Source organism: Antechinus flavipes, chromosome 4 (genome assembly GCF_016432865.1).
Source record: "Antechinus flavipes isolate AdamAnt ecotype Samford, QLD, Australia chromosome 4, AdamAnt_v2, whole genome shotgun sequence".
Classification (NCBI taxonomy): domain Eukaryota; kingdom Metazoa; phylum Chordata; class Mammalia; order Dasyuromorphia; family Dasyuridae; genus Antechinus; species Antechinus flavipes.
Genome location: NC_067401.1, coordinates 13,061,879 through 13,072,086, shown reverse-complemented (window position 1 = coordinate 13,072,086; position 10,208 = coordinate 13,061,879). Strand labels below are relative to the sequence as shown.

Sequence of the window (10,208 nt, the reverse complement as noted above, 5' to 3'; positions counted from 1 at the left end):
CAACACCATATCAGGTCTCTGCATGGATTTGGAGAGACAGAACCCACAAATATATGGATTGTAACAAATTTCCAGGAGAAGATATTTTGGGAGAACTTCAGGAAAGGTCTGTCTCAGTTGGGCAGGAGAGGGGAGGTGGCCCAGTGCAGACACAGCACAGGGACCCGGGGTGGATAGACCTCTGCATGCAGGGGGAATCTCTTGGGAGGCTTTTAGCCAAAATATAGAAGCATTGGATACTCCGTCCTGGTTTAGAAGCCAGTGGATCAGCAGTCCAGCTGGGGGACCTCCAACATAGCTACAGAAGGCAAATAGTGAGTCCCTCAACCCCAGCATAAGGAACTACTTGGCCATGCTCACCCAGCTGTCAGCCCTAGATTGTTTTCAACATTTAACCTTGCAAAACTTTGTGTTCTGAATTTTTCCCTCCTTTCTTCCCACTCCCTCCCCTAGACAGCAAGTAATCTAATATATGTTAAACACGTGCAATTCTTCTACCCATATTTCTACATTTCTCATGCTGCATAAGAAAATATCAGATAAAAATGAGAAGGAAAACAATGCAAGCAAACAACAACAGAAAGAGAAAATGCTATGTTATGACCCACACTCAGTTCCCACAGTCCTCTCTCTGGGTGCAGATGGCTCTCTCCATCACAGGACCATTGGAACTGGCCTGAATGATCCCATTGTTGAAAAGAATCACGTCTATCAGAATTGATCATCACATAATCTTATTGCCATGTGTGATGATCTCCTGATTCTGCTCATTTCAATCAACATCAGTTCATATCAATCTCTCCAGGCTTCTCTGAAATCATCCTTTGATCATTTCTTATAGAACAATAATATTCCATTACCTTCATATATCATAACTTATTCATCTATTCTCCAACTGATGGGCATCTGCCCAATTTCTAGTTTCTTGCAATTACAAAAATTTTTGCACACATATGTCCTTTTCCTTTTTATGATCTCTTTGGGATACAGATATACTGCTGGATCAAAAAGTATGCACAGTTTGATAGCCCTTTGGGCATAGTTCCAGATTGCTTTCCAGAATGGTTGAATCAGTTCACAACTCCACCAACAATGTATTAGTGTCCCAGTTTTCCCACACCCCCACCAACATTTATCATCATCTTTTCCTCTCATCTTAGATAATCTGACAGGTGTGTAGTGGTACCTCAGAGTTGTCTTAATTTGCATTTCTCTGATCAAAAGTGATCAAAGAGCATCTTTTCATTTGACTAGAAATGGTTTCAATTTCTTCATCTGAAAATTATCTATTCATATCCTTTGTGCATGTGTCAGTTTTTGAGATGGATCTGGGACATCCAGTTTGAAATGTCCAGTAGGCAAGTGGTGATATAGCACTGAAATATGGGAGGCTGGAGCTCTATATATAAATCTGTGAATCATCTAAATAGAGATGATAATGAAACCCAAGGGAACTGCTGAGGCTGTCTTTAATTGGAAAGTGATAGATATTTTAAAAAAAGGACATTGACATTTTAAAATTTAAAAAATGATTTATTTGCTGACTAAAAAAGGAGAATGTATTGCAAGCATAGTAATGCTCATGTTTGATGGGAAAAAGCAGATTTTCTATAAGGAACATAGGAAATGGTTGATAGAAGTTATGAGTACTCATTGATCAATATTGGTGAGTTATACCTAGTACAGTTGTTCTCTGGAGAATATTTAAATAGGAAGAATAGCTGTTGTTCAGAAAACTTTTCCTTTGGAAATTTATTTCTGGAACTTTTTAGTCAAAAGCCCCCAAATAACCCAACGCCTATAAAGTAGCGATTTTATTTTGACACTTAACCTTTGTCACTGACTTACCTATGTGGGCAAATCACTTAACGTCTCTGAGTTTCTTATTTGTCAAATGAGCAGGTTGGACTCAAAGATCCAAAGGGTCTGTTTGGTTTTTTTTTTTTTAATTATAATATTCCATTACTTGATTTGACCGTGTCATTGTTACTAGGTAGGAATTTCTCATTTTTAATTAAAAGTAAAGAGCTGATTGGTTTTCTTAATTTAAGACTTTCCCTAACTCTATACCCAAGAATGCCACTGTTTCATTTCCTGTATTATAGGAATAAAGGAATAAAGGAAAAAACCAAAAGATCAGGTCATTCAACCATTCCTCAAGGGACTCCAATGAGGGGGAACTCACTACCTCTCCAGGCAGCCCTTTCTGACCTTGGACAGCTCTCCTTGTAGGGGAAACCTGGCTTATCCATCTAACTCTGGCTCTACCTTTGTGTGTGAGGGTCTCTTCAAAGTTTCTGAGCTTTGTTCTCTCATTGGTAAAATACTTATACCACCTACTCCTTCCTCATTCTTTCCCACCTTCATCTTGCCAAGGTTTAATAGTGCTGTGACCTTTTAAAACTTTAAAATATAGTGTTCTTTTTGCTGTTCTTTTAGCATTTGGCAGCAGAGTAGAAATGATGGGAAGTAGCAAGCATTTGGAGTCAGGAACCCTAGCTTTGGATCTCAGCTGGATCACCTTCCCTTGCTAATCTGTTGTCACTTCATGGGTCTCTTCTATATATCCCTTCTAAAGCTTGGAGCATTGTAAGTGCACATTCAAAGACTGTAAATTGACTTTACCTCCTTGAGGCTCAGTTTACTTTGTTTAAAAAAAAAAAAAGTGGTGGTTGTTTTAGTTGTTTTTTTAGTCTTGCACAACTCTCCATGACTCCATTTGGAGCTTTCTTAGCAAAGATACTGGTGGAATCTGCCATTTCCATCTCCAGCATATTTTACAGATGAGGAAATGGAGGCAAACAGGGTGGAGTAACTTGTCCAGGGTCACATAGCTTGTAAATGTCTAAGTCCGGATTTCAGCTCAGGAAGTGAAATCTTTTTGATTTTCCCCAACTTCACCTTTGGAAAAAGAGGAGATTGGACGAGATCAGCTGTGTCAAACTCAAATAGAAATGGAGGCCACTATAAATACATAACAATCCTTTGGGGTCTCATATTGACATAGAAATTCACATATTAATGTTATTTATGTCCTACTGCATTTTTATTTATTTTGTCCAGTATTTCCCAATTATATGCCTGTGTTTAACCCTCTGGAATAAATAACCTCTCACAGTAAGCTCCCTGAGGGAACTTGTTTTTCTCCTTTTTATTAGCCACAGAGTACCTGGCACATAGTAGGTGCTTCCTGCTTCTTGTTGACTAATGACTTCTGTAGCTGTAATTTCTACAATTATTAGGAAGAGGGCAACAATTTTTTTTATACTCATCTAGAATCCAAACCAGAGGGAGCAGGGTGTCCTTAAAGCATATAAGGAGTACATTTTAAAATATACATATACAGCTAACATGATTAATTGTATTATTAATAATAACAGTCATGATACTCATTGACATTTGGAGGAAGATGATGTAGTGTAGTGGAAAGAGCACTAGGCAGAATGAAACATCTGGACCCCTTACTGACTGTGTGACCTTGGGCAAGGCAAATTACCTCTCATTATGTTCATCTTTGAAATAAAGAGTTTTTATTCTGTGATCTGAGGGTGGTCGTGAGGTCAAGGGAGTTTTAAATTTAATTAAGGGAAAGAGGCAGCTGAGGGAAAGGAACCAGTAGAGGGAATGATTGAAGAAGAAAGACAATAGGAATGATTGATAAAGCAAGGTCCCAGATGAAAGGGGAGATAAGTGTTGCCTGCTAGGAATAAAGGGATTCATAGACTGAGGATCCGAGCTAGAATTTTAGTTCTACCACTTAGCTCTTGTGTGACGTGGGGCAAGTCATTTTCTGGGTCTCGGTTTTCTCTTCTGTAAAATGAAGGGAATGCACTAGATGACCCCTTAATGGCATCTGTCTTCTGTGAGCTCAGCCAGACCACCAAGTATAACACTAGCCAAGAAAAGCAGTGGTGTGGGATGGCTAGAGCACCGGCTTTGGAGCCCGAAAAACCAGCGTTGGAATTTCTTCTCAGACACTTATTAACCGTGTGACTCTGGGTAGGTCACTTTGGTTCTCTTTGTCTCCACTCCTTTATCTATTTACTTTTAACTTTCAAATTTACGGTGCCTGCTGACTGACAATCTGTTCTAAAGTTCCCCTCAACTGTGACATTCCATGATCTATGTTCTGAAGTCTTTCCCAGTGAAGACATTCTGTATTCCGTATCCTAAAGTTCCTACAGCTGTGACATCCTATAATCTTTGTCCTAAGTTCCCTTTCTACTATGACATTCTATGTTCTAAGGTTCCCCTTCTTCTGGTAGTCTTTTAAAATCCCTTCAAGAACTGACATTGTGTGGACTGAGTCCTTTCAGGTGGGACATTTTGAGATCCTAGTATCCTGTGTCCTAAAACCCTTGCTAGCTCTTACATCCTCGTTCTAAGGTCTCCACCAGCTCTCTAAACTATGTTCCGAAGTCCTAGCTTCTAGCGTTAATCTTCTGTGATTCTGAAGTCTACTTTACAGTTACGCTGTATTACCTCCATTTGGGCCAACCGTCCGAAAGGTCCTAAAAGCGCACAGGGACAGTTTGGGACTTGTCCACTCGGGCAGTCCACACCGTGCTTAAGCTTGTTCATGATTCTTCAAGTCAGACTCTCTCCCAGCCAATGGGGAAGCTGCCAGACTGCTGGCAGGCATTTGCCGCTCCACCCTCATTCCAACCAAATCACAATCTTAACCGCTTTCTTCTCCTCCCCAGTGATGGTAGTGGAATGACAGTGGCAGTGGGAATGCCTCATAAAATAATAATTCCTTTTTCTATAGAAGATTTACAGAGACCTTTCTTCTTAATAACCGTAAGGATGATTATGAATAGCTATTATATATAGATTTAACTTTTTTTATTATGGCTTTTTGTATACAAAACACATGCACGGGTAATTTTTCAACATTGACCTTTGCAAAAACTTCTGTTTCAACTTTTTCCCTCTTTCCCTCCATCCCTTCCCCTAGATGGCAGATAGTTCCATACATGTTAGATATGTTAAAGTATATGTTAAATACAATATATGTATACAGACTTATATAGTTATCTTGTTGCACAGGATAGATTGCATTTAGAAAGAAGGTAAAAAGTAACCTGGGAAGAAAAAAACAAAAATGCAAGCAAACAATACCAGAAAGAGTATTATTATGGTGATTCACACTCATTTCCCAGTGTTCTTTCTCTGGGTGTAGCTGGTTCTGTTCATTACAGGTCAATTGGAACTGATTTGGATCTTCTCATTCTTGAAGAGGGCCACATCCATCAGAATTGATCCTCATATAGTATTGTTATTGAAGTGTATAATGATCTCCTGGTCCTGCTCATTTCACTCAGCATCAGTTCGTGTAAGTCTCTCCAGGCATCTCTGAAATCCTTCTGTTGGTCATTCCTTACAGAACAATAATATTCCATAATATTCATATACCACAGTTTATTCAGCCATTCTCCAACTGATGGGCAGCCACTCAGTTTTCAGTTTCTGGCCAGTATGAACAGGGCTGCCACAGTTTTGACATAAGGGTCCCTTTCCCTTCTTTAAGATCTCTTTGGGATATAAGCCCAGTATAAGCTATTTTACATTGAGGAAAATGGGGTCCTCCGGCCAGGAAACTGGGCCGAGTCTAAAAAGATGAAATTAACTAGGGATAAGTGTAGTTTTCTACTTGGGTTCAAGAAATTCCCTTCCCAAGCTCGAGGTGGCCGAGCCAAAATGTCTGAATTTCCAACTTGGAGATTCATTCCTACGAAAAGTGTAGAGGAAGGATTGGATTTTCTACCCTGAAAGAGACAGCCACACGGCACAGAAAAGCTACTGAAGTACGTTCTCGGGCCAGGGGCCTGTTCCCATTGTCACTCTCTGTCTGTCGATGGATTGTAAAGGTCCTGGAAGGAAGGGACTGCTTAATTTTATTTTTTTTTGTCTACCCAGTACCTAGGGGGGTGCCTTGCACAGAGTGAGCTTTCCATACCTGTTTGTTGATCGCTTCTGTGTTTCCTTCTCGTATCGCCTTACAATGTACGCGGCTCCGCTCCCCTGCTCGGCTGCGTTCTAAGCGACCCGACGCTTTGATGGCATCTGACTTCTGTGAGCTCAGCCAGACCAAATATAACACCAGCCAAGAAAAGCAGTTCTGTGGGATGGCTTCGGAGCCCGAAAAACCAGCCTTGGCGGTTCTCCTCGGACACTCACTAACCGTGTGCTCTGGAGAGTCCCTCCCTGTCTCAGTGCCCTTATCTATAAAATGGGCATAATAATAGAACCACTTCCCAAGTGAGGGCCAAGTAAGATAATAACTAAAGGGCTTATCACACAGCTTGGCACGCAGGCCATCATGGTTAGTTATTACTGTTTCATGGTCCTACCTCTTAGCTCTGGACTGCCTGCGGGAGGGGAGGGACGCTTCTGGGATTGCCAGGGTGAGAAGCCGCTGATTTGTGGCCCGCCTTGGGAGGCAGGCTGGGTTTGTGGGAAGAGGACTGACTGAAGTTCTGGGCCCGATCCTGCTGCTGATTGGCTTGTGCCTCCTGCTGCCTGTGGACCTTGTTTTACTCCTTCGTAAGATGCTGATAACGGGACCTGGCCTGTTGGGCTCCCAGGGACTCTGGTGTCACCAGAGCTGGGAAAGGGCTTCGGAAAGCACCAGACCCAAGATGTGAGGGGTCGGTCTGACCCCATAGCACTCCCCCTCCTCGAGGTCACAGGCAGCCACAGAGCTTCAGAACAAACAAGCCGTCCCCAGAGAAGCAGCTGGGGCTGAGGTGGGGAGGGGGCAGCGGTGAGGCAGTCACAGCGTTTTTCACGAGCAGGTGGAAATCCCCACCCAGTGATCTGGCTGAGAAAGGGAGAGTTCCAGGAGAAGGAGGAGGGAGGATCCCAGTGATCTGGCTGAGAAAGGGAGAGTTCCAGGAGAAGGAGGAAGGAGACTAGATGAGTATGGCCTGGTGAGGGATGGTGGCCAGGGAGAGGATGTTCCAGGGCAGGCCAGGCTGGAGGAGAGCAGGTGAAATGTGCAGGAAGGCTGTTGGTTGTCGGAGACAGGAGCTCCAGTCCCTCCCTTGAAGAGCTGTTCTCTTTCTAGATTCTTGCCTGCTCCCTTTCCCTGCTTCACCTGGGAATGATCCCTGCCTGACCTGGGCTGGAGGCCCAAAGACTATCCCCTCCTTTTCCTTTCTTGATGGAGAAAAGGAACGAGAGAATTATTTATTTCCTATGTCAGATCATCATGCCCTGATTCTCCTTCATGCTGGTTATTATGGTTACAATCAGGCCACTAAAAAGTGCATATTAATATTCATAAAATGATACCATTTTATTGATATATTTGTTTTTTATAGTTGTCTGGCCCTGGGGAAATCATTAGACGTTCCGCGCCTTAGTTTCCTCATCTGTAAAACGAGGGAGTTGATCCCGATGGTTCCTCTCTCTATGCTGCTATGATCCTTTGTCGGGAGGTGGATTGGATCTAGGTGAGGGAGGGCTGGACAAAGTCTCACTTTCTTCTCCAGAACTGTCTGGATCCAAGGGCCCAGGAACAAAGAAAAATAAAGGGGGAAAGGTGAGAGAACATGGTTCAGCACAGCAACTGAGCTTGAACAACATATTCATGGCCCCCAGCGTCTGCAAATAATGGAGGGAGGTGGATTTTCTTCTCTCTTCTTCCAGATCAAACTTGAGGAACAGAGATCTTAGAGTCGGAAGGGACGTCCAAGGACATTGATTCTAACAATTTTATTTTTTATTTAAGGAAAAGGAGTCCCAGATTTGCTCAGTCATATACATATATGTACATATGCATACATGTTATGCACATATATACATATTAGATATATGTGTACAGTGTATGTATATATATGTGAATAACAATTTATATTGTTATTATATTGCATACACACACATACAGACACATATATGGTTAGTGGATATGGTCTTCTGTGCTCCTCAAGGAAACATGAGACTTTCCCTTTCAGTAGGTTCCAGCTTATCTTGCTAGCACGTGCTGTCCATTAGGAGAAACGAGTGAAATGCATTCTGGGGCAGTGGAAGGCTCTGGAGAATGTACTTTGTGTAAGAAATTCTTGGTCAAGAATCTAGAAGAGACCTCTAGAGTCTCGAGTGCATGGAGGGCTCATCTAGTCACTCTTTCTGCAGACGAATGAACGAATGGGATTTGTTTTGTGTTGACTGGACAGGGAAGCACGCACAGAGACTTGTCCAAAGTCACGAGCGAGGTGGGGAAAGAGCCGGCTCTGGCGCTTTCCAAGCCTTTTCCGACCCGGGCCCAAGCCTTGCTCCTAATTAGCTTGTTTATCCAGTTTCCAAAGGTCCGGCTGATTAGAGGCAACATTACAAGGAGGTGACTGTCTGCTAGAGGCAGCCGTAAGGAAATAGTGGAAATGATACCCAGTGCGAGGGGAGATAACAAAACTTAACAAAGCTGACGTGTTAAGTCAGAAATCCCCACAGTCTGAAACCCTTCAAACTGGCTCCTCCCCTTGTCACCAGACCCAGAGGCCGTGCTCCCATAGCGGGGACTCCTCTTCCTGAGGATGAATGTCTCCTGGGCATCTCAACACGCCCCACCTGTTTCTCTTTCCTCCTAAACTTTTCCCTCCCAGATGCCCACCTGGTTGAGGGCACCCCCTCCTCCTGGTCACCTCCCCGACCTTTTTTATCTTGGACCCTTCCCTTCTCTCCAAATCCAGTCTTTCGCCAGAGCCGAGAGACAGCAAGGTGAAGGCCTTTGTTTTTCAGGGAGGGCTGGTCGTTTCCCTCTCTCTGACATTTCAGGCAGGAGACACCAAGGGTTGGTTGGCAAATCAAACAGGGGTGCATGGCGTGTCCGGCAAAGTCAGCGGGGGGACCGGAGACAGGCTGCCCCCCATCCTCTGCCCCCCGCCTCCATCACTGCTCCCTAACACATATGTCTGCACCTCCTGCGCCCCAGAAAAGGCATCGGCTCGAGGGGAGGGCTCAGAGCCATCGCTCCAAAGCCCTCGTCTTACAGAGGGAGAGACTGAGGCCCGAGGAGAGGGGGAGAATTGCTCCCGGTCTCACAACCAATCATTGTATGAGGCAGGAAAGGCAGGCTGGGAAGGGAAGGGAGGGTCACGGGGGCCACGAGCCTCCCAGGCGGGTTCTTGGTGCTCTGGCTCCAGGGTCAGGATAGGATGTTCCGTAAGCACTCAGTTTGATATGGAAGCTGGTGGGGGAAGCTCTGGGGCTGTGATCCTCCCTGGGGAGCAGCTAGGAGCCTTGACATTTAGCAGGAGCTGAGTTGTGGAGAGAGGTTTAATCCAGAGCCTTGTGACCCTGAGAGTCCAGATGAGCCCCTTCATGATCTCACTCACCACTCAGTTAGCATCCATCAGAAGCTGCCTCTGTCCAACATGAGCTCCTCTATTTGGCTTTGAGGGAGACAGAAAAATAAATCACATTGAACCTGATCTTATGGAGGTGGGGTAGCCTGGGAGGGGAAAGCCATGGCTCTGGAGGCAGAGAACCTGGTTTCAAATCCCCCCTTTGGTGTTTGGGCAATGTCACAGCCTCCTGTCCTCAGTGCCCTCACCTGTAACTGGACTAAATGATCCCTGAGGGCCCTTCCAGAACTGTTTGGGGATCAGGAGGTTGTGACATTGCCCAGTCTCCTCTCCTGTAACTGGACTGGTGATGGGGTCCCTTCCAGAACTGTTTGGGGACCAGGGGGTTGTGACACTGCCCAGTCTCCTCACTGTAACTGGACTGGGTGATGGGGTCCCTTCCAGAACTGTTTGGGGACCAGGGGGTTGTGACACTGCCCAGTCTCCTCACTGTAACTGGACTGGGTGATGGGGTCCCTTCCAGAACTGTTTGGGGACCAGGGGGTTGTGACATTGCCCAGTCTCCTCACTGTAACTGGACTGGTGATGGGGTCCCTTCCAGAACTGTTGGGGACCAGGGGGTTGTGACACTGCCCAGTCTCTTCACTGTAACTGGACTGGGTGATGGGGTCCCTTCCAGAACTGTTTGGGGACCAGGGGGTTGTGACACTGCCCAGTCTCCTCACTGTAACTGGACTGGGTGATGGGGTCCCTTCCAGAACTGTTTGGAGACCAGGGGGTTGTGACATTGCCCAGTCTCTTCTCCTGTAACTGGACTAAATGATCCCTGAGGGCCCTTCCAGAACCAGCCCCAGCCTCCTCTGTAAGCACCCACTTGGATGCAGAGAATGGCATACACAC

General features: G+C 44.9%; 1 long non-coding RNA gene across 1 annotated transcript; it reads right to left on the bottom strand.

Annotated features, from left to right (window-relative positions):
- Window positions 1-4,823: 4,823 nt before the first annotated feature.
- On the bottom strand, window positions 4,824-7,208 carry LOC127558612 (uncharacterized). The gene is made up of 2 exons (XR_007952944.1): window positions 5,960-7,208; window positions 4,824-5,379 (listed from the first exon to the last, which is right to left on the bottom strand). It is a non-coding gene; the product is annotated as an uncharacterized LOC127558612 (long non-coding RNA).
- Between the last annotated feature and the right edge of the window lie 3,000 nt (window positions 7,209-10,208).